This window comes from Corvus cornix, chromosome 5 (genome assembly GCF_000738735.6).
Source record: "Corvus cornix cornix isolate S_Up_H32 chromosome 5, ASM73873v5, whole genome shotgun sequence".
In the NCBI taxonomy this organism is placed as follows: domain Eukaryota; kingdom Metazoa; phylum Chordata; class Aves; order Passeriformes; family Corvidae; genus Corvus; species Corvus cornix.
Genome location: NC_046335.1, coordinates 642,670 through 652,491, shown reverse-complemented (window position 1 = coordinate 652,491; position 9,822 = coordinate 642,670). Strand labels below are relative to the sequence as shown.

Below are 9,822 nucleotides of genomic sequence, written 5' to 3'. Positions count from 1 at the left end.
GCTTTGCCCCAGATCTGAGCTGCAAGAGCTGCTGGCCCCAGGCAGCCCAGGGCTGGGGTGGGAGCAGCTCTCCATGCACTGACCCAGCTGTGGCCAATCTCTGGGAATATTTATTATATATTTATATATAATATATTATATTATATATATTATATATACACATATATATATAATATATATTTATTATCTGAGGGCTCTGGGTTTCCCTGCTGGTGCCCCAGTCAGGGAGGGGCAGCCCTGGGTGTGTTGGGACCCTTTCCCTGCAGCTTTCTCCCTTTCCCTGTTCCCCAAGGACAGTTGTGGCTGTGCTGAGGGGCTCCCTGTGGGGCAGGCACAGGGATCCCGTTCCTGGGCACCAGCCCTGGCTCTCTCCCACCTGGAAGGCCGTGGCTGAAGCAGGTGAGCTCAGCTTGTGCTCTGGGGGGTTCTCCAGGTGCTTCTGAAAGCTGGGGCTTCGTATTCGGAAACATCCTAAGGGGAGTGGTTTAAAACTAAAAGAGAGTCAATTTAGATGGGATCTTGAGAATTAGGAATTCCTGGCTGGGAGGGTGGGCAGGCCCTGGCACAGGGTGCCCAGAGCAGCTGGGCTGCCCCTGGATCCCTGGCAGTGCCCAAGGCCAGGCTGGACATTGGGGCTGGGAGCAGCCTGGGACAGTGGGAGGTGTCCCTGTCATGGCAGGGGTGGGATGAGATGGGATTTAGGGTCCTTTCCAAAACAAACCATTCTGGGATCTCTAACTTGCCCTGGGGGGTCTGGAACCAGCCCAGCTGGGAGGAAAATGGCAAATATCCGTGCTTTTCCTGCGCTGCACATCTGCCACTGGAGGTGTTTTCCACCAGCAAAGCCCCGGAGCATCTGTTGGGTGCAGTTCCTTTGAGGGAAGTGGAACCTCCCCATTCCAGGCTTTAACTCAGCGATGCCCAGGAGGTTTGGGGTGGGAGTGTTACCCCGGTGACTGCAGAACATCTCACTGGGGTCCCTCAGAGCTGGGAGGATCTCTGGGGCCATTTCCTCATCTCACGGGTCAAAGGCTTCTTGTGTTCCTCCACACCAGGAACTCAGAGAGGAAATGCTGGGCTTGGCTCCTCTTCCCTCCATCCCTCTGGCCTCGTGCTGCCAGTTGGAAACTCTGCCTGGACAGAGGGAGCCACTCCTGCACCTCAGAGGCTGCAGGAGCTGCCTGAAAATCGTTGCCCTTTGCAGCTTTCCCTGGCATTTATCGCATGGAATTGTGGCTGTTAAATGAGGGGAATTGCTGCAATGCTCCAGCCAGGGCAGGGACTGCATTAATTCTCAGGTTCATTGGGGAACTGCTTAAATCTGGAGCAGAGGAGGTTGGGAAAGGAACGGAAACCTGGAATATGCCGAGGAGGATCTTTGTTAAACGCTGTTATTGAAGCATTATTGCCAGGGTTTGTTAGCACGCTGCCAAGGGAGAGATGGATTTCATTTTCAAAGGAAGCTCCAGAACGGGTTCAGACTTGGGCTGGAGGGTGCTCAGTCTTTCCTTTGTGCATGCAGAGAGCAGAATGGCTCCTGGTGCTGGCTGTGAGTGAGCGCAGTGTGCAGGCTGCCTATGGCTCTGGCCGACGTGTCCAGCTCCAGTTTAACCCTTCCTGCAGTCTGGGTGCAGAATATTTCAGCTGTTTGTTGTGGAGATGCAGCAGGAGAAGGACCTGGGGGTGTCTGGTCACAGGCTGGACTCGGTGATCTCGGAGGTCTTTTCCAGCCCCAATTTACATGGACAATGTCCAGAGAAACTTCTGGAAGATGAAATCTGTTTTTTGTACAGGTTCTGCAACCGAATCCCCACAGCCACGTACCTCTGAAGAGGATCAAATGTCTTCTGTGTATTTAACATTTAAGATTTTGGGTGAATCAGCGGTTCAGATGGCTGCCCTGCTCTGAGGACAGGTCAGCTGTTTGCCAAGGGTGCCGTCAGCCAGGATTATCCTGCTCTGAGATTTCCCAGAGCCTTTTTTTAGCAGCTGACACTGGAGAGATTCCAGTCCCCATTTGCTTTGCAGATGAGCAGCACGGAGAGCTCCTGAGCCACGGAGCTGCACCTCCTGGCAGCCCTCAGCCCACGCTGTTCCTGGGCTCAGGTGTGCCCTGGGTGGCCCTGGGGAGCAGAGCTGGCATTGGGGCAGGCACTGGGGGGGCAGAGCTGTCCCCTGGCCAGGTGTGGCTGCTCCTGTCCCCCTGCAGAACATCAGGATCCGTGCTGGGATCCCCCTGGGGGTGCAGAACATCAGGATCCGTGCTGGGATCCCCCTGGGGGTGCAGAACATCAGGATCAGTGCTGGGGTCCCCCTGGGGGTGCAGAACATCAGGATCAGTGCTGGGATCCCCCTGGGGGTGCAGAACATCAGGATCAGTGCTGGGGTCCCCCTGGGGTGCAGAACATCAGGATCAGTGCTGGGGTCCCCCTGGGGATGGAGAACTGGGCCCCAGCCTGTGGATGTCCATCTCAGGGTGTCCCTCACGCTGTCCCTGCCAGCTCTGATTTATCTGCTCAGCAATGTCCACCCTGCCCTGCTCCTGCCCGCAGTGAGGAGTGGGAAAGGCTGTGGGAGAGCAGGACAGCTCCAGGCTGGGTCTGGGCGGGTGGGACAGGGCTGTGGGACCGCTGGAGGCAGCACAAGGCACCTCGCTGTCCTCCCTGCTGGAGGCAGATCCGCTCGTTCCACACTGCAAAGCCCAGGAATCAGCCAGAACTGCCAGAGGACAGGGCTGGATGGGAGATTGGGAATTGGGAATTGCTGGCTGGGAGGGTGGGCAGGGGCTGGGCTGGAATTGCCAGAGCAGCTGGGGCTGCCCCTGGATCCCTGGCAGTGCCCAAGGCCAGGCTGGACATTGGGGCTGGGAGCAGCCTGGGACAGTGGGAGGTGTCCCTGCCATGGCAGGGCTGGCACTGGGTGGGATTTTAGGTCCCTCCCAACCCAAACCAGTCTATAAAGAAGCACTGAGTGCAGCACTGGTGCTTCCTTGGATAGAAGCTTTCCAAGTTCCCACAAATCTCTGTCACATATTGAATATTCACAGTGACTTTCTGATGTAGCTGTGATCGATCTGTTCTGGGTAGAAAACCACCTGGTTCTGACAGCCACTACACTATTGCAGCAGTGGGGATAAAAATGATGAGACTGAGGCTGCACAAATTTCAGAGAAACCTCAACCTTTTGAGTTGCTCTAATACATTTTTATCTGTTCAAATCTGTTCTGTTTATCTTGCCAAGTTCAGAAGACGTTTATCGACAGTTACTCGATGGTCTAAATTAAGTTCTGTTTTCTTAAACCACTCTTTAGGGGTGAAAACAGAAAACGTGGGGATGAAGAAGAGCCTTCAGTAAAGAAAGCGGCGGTAGTGGGTAATGCTGGAGCTCCGGTGGGAAGGAGCTCTGTGTGGTAGCTCTTACACTTGGATGATGTTCAGGATTTGTTTCGCTCTTCTCAAATGTCAGGAGTGCCAAGGACCTTCCCACAGCTTCAAACACTTGGGTTTCCCTCGTCGGGGGTGGCTGGGTCATGTCTGACCTGAGCTGATGCTGCCCAGCCAAAGGAAGATTCAGCAGCCTCTCCTCCCCTTTGCATCCCAGGACAAAACAGGGCTGAGTCAGAGGGACAAAGCTGTGCAGTGCCACCCATGCCACTGCAGATCCCCTGGGCAGAGCAGCTGACAGCGCAGCTGAGTGAGAGAGGAGGCAGGGCAGGAACCCCTCGCCGCCCCACCGCGGAGCAGAGCGTGGTGGTGAGCTCCTTTCTGCAACAAAACCACCGAGGACCTGTTTGCAGCGAGACTTCTTCCAGGAATAGGGCACGCTTTGTGCAGCCCTGCGCTGTCCCAGCGCTGTCCCAGCGCTCCCCGTGGGTTTGATTCCACCTGGGACAGGGCTCCCTCCTGGCCCCAGGCGCGAGATCAACCCTCTGAGATGGGCAGGTCCTAGAGGGGAAAAAACCCAACAAACCCCAACCTGCTCCTGAGTTAGGGAGAGGTGTGTGGGGCTTTGTGCTGACCTGCACACCAAGGGGTGCCTTTAATGCTGAGGGCGAGGGAACACTTCCATGTTCCCAGGTCCCATCCCACACAGGAAGGCATTTTTGGAAATAGGTTTCATTTCAGAAAGTATTTTCCCCCTCCTTTTTCCTCATGGAGTTGTTGATGGAAACGGAAAGGGAGAGCAGAGGAACTGTCCATCCCAGCTGGAATTGTTGGCTCTGTGCTGCTGAGGGTGCCTTGAGCTCTGCTGGGGCTCCTGCCCAGCTCCCAGCACTGCCCTGGCTCTCGGATGCTCTTTCCCTGGTTTTGATCCCTTCCCGATGAGTTCCTCTGGATGCTTCCCTGCATCCCAGAGGAGCAGATGGCTCAGCATTCCCGGGGGCAGGGAACACCTGGCAGCTCCTGGGGCTGCCAGCAGCCCTGCAGGGGAGGCACTGCCGGGGTCGTGTCCCAAAAAGTGGCAGATTTACACCGTGGGGAGGGGGCTCTGCTTGGGGCGGGTTCTTCACTCCATGGGGGAAATGTGGGATTTCATTTCCCTTCTTGTACCCAGCTCTGGCCATGAACTCGGGTTTTGAAGGAGGATGGAGCCCATGGACAGGGAAAGGTATCCCCAAGGGCTGGTTTGTCCCTCCCTGGATGTTCCTCGGGAACAGTTCATGGGCAGCTACAGACATTCCATGCAGTTTTATGAGGCAAAAATAGAGATATTTTCCCAATTTTTCTGGGAGGAGTCACACAAAAATATTTGCTCCAACACATTTTCATGTTTTAACAAATTCTTATAACAAGTTTATCCTAAAAATACCAGAAATACAGGATATAGATACATGAGTGGATTATGTAAGTGAGTCGGTAGAATCATTTCGGAATTAATCAGGCTTTTTTTTATTGAGTACAAATTCAGAAGATTTGAGTGGAGAAAAAGCAACTTTTTTCCTGAAAATAAGGAAAAATCCAGAGGTTGGGAGTTCCTTGCAGACTTTGTGCAGTCGGGCACTGGAAGGGTGGGTCCCCATCCCTGGAGGTGCCCAAGGAATTCCTGGACGTGGCACTCGGGGCTCTGGGCTGGGGACAAGGTGGGGATTGGGCACAGCTTGGAATCAGTCTGGGAGGGCTTTTCCAGCTTCAGGGATTCCAGCTGGATTAAATTACTCCGGAGAACATTTCCCACCCTAATTTCATACCTCATGCAGGAGCAGAAGTTTCCCACCTTGCTCCAGGTGTTCCAGTCTGGCTCGAACTCATCCCAGCAGGGGGATGGGAATGACTGGGAATTCCAGATCCCAGCAAAGCCCAGCCCCCACAGGAAATACTCTGGGAGATATTGATAGAAGAGCGCTGGCAGGGTTTGCATCTCATTAGGTGGCTCTGGTGCAGTTCCTCTTAGCACGCTGCAGCTAATTTGGGCAACCAGACTGTAAAAAAAGAATAAAAAATACAAGGTTGGAGCTGAATTAAGAACCCAGCAGGAAGAAGGGGAGGCTGAGGGGGTAATGCAGGCCGGGAAAGGTTGAGATCATTTTTCCTGGTGAGTTCCTGGAGTGGTGGCACTCATTGCACAGCCCTGAGGGGCCCTGGGGAGTTTCCTGCAGAGGTTTTTGGAGCGTGGGATTGTTCGCAGAAGGTGCAGCTGGCAGGGTGATGTCCTGAGCTGTTCCTGACCTCTGGCCAGGGGTGGCTGCTGAATTTTGGGAATGGGGTTTGCACCAGGCAGCAGCTGAACAAAACACAGAATTTTGCTTGATGGAAAGGTGGGGCTCAGTAACAGGAGTGGAAAGAGGAGGAAAGGGTGAAATCTTCAAATTTCACTGAGGTTTCACCTCTCCAAAACCAAAGTGAAAGCTGAAAAGTAACTCAGGAATAAATATTTCCTTTCTGGATTTCTGGAAAGCTTTTTTATCACCTCAGGTCTTTCTGGGACTCCATCTTTAAGCCAGAACTCTTCAGAGATAGATTTGGTAAAAGGGTTGGCTAATGAAAGAGGAAATACTCAGAACTGACCTCAAATGGCCTCAAGTTGCACCAGGGGAGAAATTCCTCCTTGGGAGGGTGGGCAGGCCCTGGATCCCTGGCAGTGCCCAAGGCCAGGCTGGACATTGGGGCTGGGAGCAGCCTGGCACAGTGGGAGGTGTCCCTGCCATGGCAGGGCTGGCACTGGGTGGGCTTTGAGGACCCTTCTGACCCAAACCATTCCCTGGTTCAATGCTATGGAGATCAGGAAAAGTTTCGTCATGGAAGGGTTTTCCAGGCTGGCACAGGGAGCCCCAATCCCTGGAAGTGTTCAGAACACAGTGGATGTGGCACCTGAGGACACGGGGCAGTGCTGACCGTGGTGGGGGTGGGTTGGCAGGTGGACTTGGTGATCCTGGAGGTCTTTTCCAACCTTAAAAATTCTAGGAATCACCGATTAGGGAAACATCCATTTTCCAGGCCCAGATTTCTGTGGAATTCACCTTAAACCCCGACAGCAGTTCGTAGCTCAGCAGCTACGTGAACACTGATTTGCATTTTAGGCTGCATCAGCTTTCCTGTTCTCCCTGGAAGCTGATTTCCCCTTTGATAGTGGCACTCTGATACCTACGAGGTTCCTCCTTTATCACTTCCAAGGAGCTCTCCCCACCATGAGTATTTCAACGCAGCCGAGTGATCCCACAGTCAGATCCTGGAGTTCATTAACATTATCGGAGATCTGTGGGGGGATGGCAGAAATAATTCCAAGTGTGGGCAGGAAAATCTGCCTTTAACAGAATAATTAACTCCACTTCTTGCTTGGTTCACAGTTTATCAGCGAGGTGAGCCTCAATTGGTTTAATTTTTAAAGGGATTTGTAGCTTCATTCTCAAAGCCCTGATGACCTCTACCAAATTAACCCTGGCTCTGGTCCTCCCAGGAGCTCTGCTGGAGGTGCAGTGGGATGAGCTGCCCAAATTGCCCAAAGCTGAGCTTTAGGAAGTGGTTTGAGCACTGAGGGTCCCACTGTGCCCTGGATGGCACCTGGGGACATTTCCAGGGGTGTGGTTTGAGGTTCTCCTCAGACTCAAAGCCCTGGGGATGGTGCTGGGGCAGATCGGGGGGTGTGTGTGGCTCTGGGGGACTCGTTCAGGTGAGGCTCAAGTCTTCTGAGATCAGTGAGTCCAGCCTTGGGTCAAATATGTTCAAATCTGCTTTTGAGAACATTCTGAGGCTCCAGGAGCTGGAGTGGGTGGGCAGGCAGGGAGATCTGCAGGGAAGGAGAGGGAGCTGGGGTGGGAGAGGGGGTTTGGGGCTCTGCGTGAAGGGAACAGATGCTGGAGGGTGGCACTGGGGGCCAAGTGTCACCTGGGCAGTGCCACCCTGCTGGTCACATGGAGAAGGTCCCCTGTGGGGCTTGGCAGCCCGAGGGGCTCTGCGTCCTGTGGGAGAGGGGCCCCGACCCCACCGTGCTGGGTACGGGATGGAACTGGAGCAGGTGGGAGGTGTGGTGGCACAGGAAGGCTGGTGGCAGTGGGGACACTGGCTCTGGAGTCCTCAACAGAGCACAGAATATCAGCAAGGTGTCAGAAAATACCAGAATCATGGAATCCTTTAGGCTGGAAAAGCCCTGCGAGACCGAGTGCAACCATCCCCCAGCAGCGCCCCGTGTCCCCTGGTGCCACATCCACACGTCACTTTGGCAAACCAGTAAATGCACTGGGGTTTGTCTGGCTGAGACTGCAGCTGGTTTTCCATTTAGTTTGTGTTTTGCAGCTGCTGGGTGAGTGCTGGGGGATGACTGTTAAATTCAGGGTTTCACTGGGAAGCGTTGCAGACCTTCAGCATCTTCATGGGCTCCCATATTTGGGGATTTTCTAGAACTGAGCCCTTAGTAACAAATTAAGCATTGTAAGCAGCAGTCAGCTCCTAAATGAGGAGTTCAGGTCGCAGAGAATTCAAATCCTCTCGCCAGCCCTGCTGCAAACTCCTGCAGGTGTTGTGAGAGTTTAACTGGGCTGGCGCTCGTTCCTTGAGGCACAGCCCCGATGGGGAGAGGGGCAGCACCGCCGGGCTGGCTCCTCCCAGAGCAGGGATGTGCGTGGAATCCCAAGGCTGTTGCCAGGGGAAGGCAGATCTCTGTCCCTGGAACACGAGCCAGCAGGGACTGGGGCTGCCTGTCCTTGCGACGAGCAGAAGGCACAAGCTTCCAGGGCACTCGGAATGTTGGCCGTGGCAGATGCAGGGAAAAGCTCCTCACTCCTCTGTGCCGTCCTCATCTGTCACACGAGTCCCTGGGGCGAGGCAGAACCAGATGTGGGAACATTTTCCTTCCGATTTATTTCGGCTGCACTGGCAGGAAAGCTTTAATTTACTTAATTTATTCCCTTCTGCTTTGCTGCTGACCCTGGTGCAGTGCTGGAGCCGCTCCAGCTGTGACACTCCCCGCCCTTTCCCACCTCCCAGTTCCAGTGCAGGGAGACCTGGAGCCTTCTCAGAGCCTCCGGGACTCCGGCTTTCTGGGGATCGTTGCTCCCAGTGACCAAGGATGCTCAAGATGCTGCGCAAGTCATGGGAGCTGTTTCCATTTGGAATTTCAAGGGCCTTCAGTGAAGTCCCCACCCCTTCAGGTGTCCAAGGAAGGACTGGGGGTGGCACTCAGTGCTCTGGGCTGGTGTCAAGGTGGGGATCAGTCACAGGCTGGGCTTGCTGACCTTGGACTTCTTTTCCACCCTCAGTGATTCTGCGCAATTCCATTTAAAATTTAACCCTCTATAAGCAAGTTCGTGTTTTTCAAGGGGCTTCATTAAAAACTTACAAATGTGTGAGTAGGAAAACCCAACTTTCCCTAAAAACCCTCACACGGGGCAGTGCAAGATGGAAAACTTCAAGCCAGGCCGAGGCTTTAGTGGGGAATGTGGTAGAGCAGATTATCGCTCTGTTAAAAGCAAGCACAAGTTGCAAAAGCCTCATCTCTAAATCCCCGTTTCCCAGCCTGGTTCCAGCATCACTCACCTGCATCAGGAGCAGCCAGGATCGGGGAGAAGGTGTCAATTATTTCTGGAATGGCCAGCGACGGGGGAGGGTTCCTTTTGTCTCCTCGGGAGCTTTGGGTGTGTCTCTGCTGCCTGGCACACAGCAGGGCATTGAACAACGCAGGGATCACACCCCCTCAGCCTCAACTCCTGGAATGTGTTCCGAATTTCCTTCCTTCCTGCCACCAGAGCTTAAATAGGTGTGACTATCCATTAACCCTTGGCTTGCATGGGAGTCTCCAGGAGAAAATGCAGAGCCAGTGGTCAGGGAGCACCGGATGGGGAAGGGCTCCAGCAGCCGGAGGTTCTTCCAGGACTTGCACATCCTGATTTTCAGGAAAGATGGATTGACTCTGACGCTGTTCCTTGAGCCCTTTCATGACAGAGAAGAGATGCCCAGGTCTTCAGCGCCCTGGAGGAAAAAGAAAAGCTCTCTTAGGACTTAAACCTGACTTTTGTTCAAAGGTTTTAGGGGTTTTTAGGGATCAGTGAGTCAGCTGGGCCGCCTGGTAAATGGCACTGCTGTTAATTAGCTCGGTAATTAGGGGAGGAATGTTCTAAACAGCTCCTTTTCTTTCGGCTGAGATGATTCCCACAGTAAAGCTTCCCTGCTGGAAACTACATGAGGGAGCAGATAAAATGTTTTATTGGCACTGGGTACCACAGAGAGAAGAAAAAGCAGGACAAGAGTCCTGCCCGGCCGAGCTGTCCAGGCTTTCCTCGTGAGGAAACAGGGATGGATCGGGGATGTTGGGCCTGGAGCTGTTCCCTTCCAGCTCTGGCTGCTCTGTGCTCACAGCTGGGAAATCGGTGGAGGTTTTTACCTTTGGCTT

The 9,822-nt window shown here is 53.8% G+C and overlaps 1 long non-coding RNA gene across 1 annotated transcript; it reads right to left on the bottom strand.

Moving 5' to 3' along the window:
- Positions 1–4,890: 4,890 nt before the first annotated feature.
- Positions 4,891–9,393, bottom strand: LOC109146043. The gene is made up of 3 exons (XR_002047811.1): positions 8,970–9,393; positions 5,189–5,419; positions 4,891–5,069 (listed from the first exon to the last, which is right to left on the bottom strand). It is a non-coding gene; the product is annotated as an uncharacterized LOC109146043 (long non-coding RNA).
- Between the last annotated feature and the right edge of the window lie 429 nt (positions 9,394–9,822).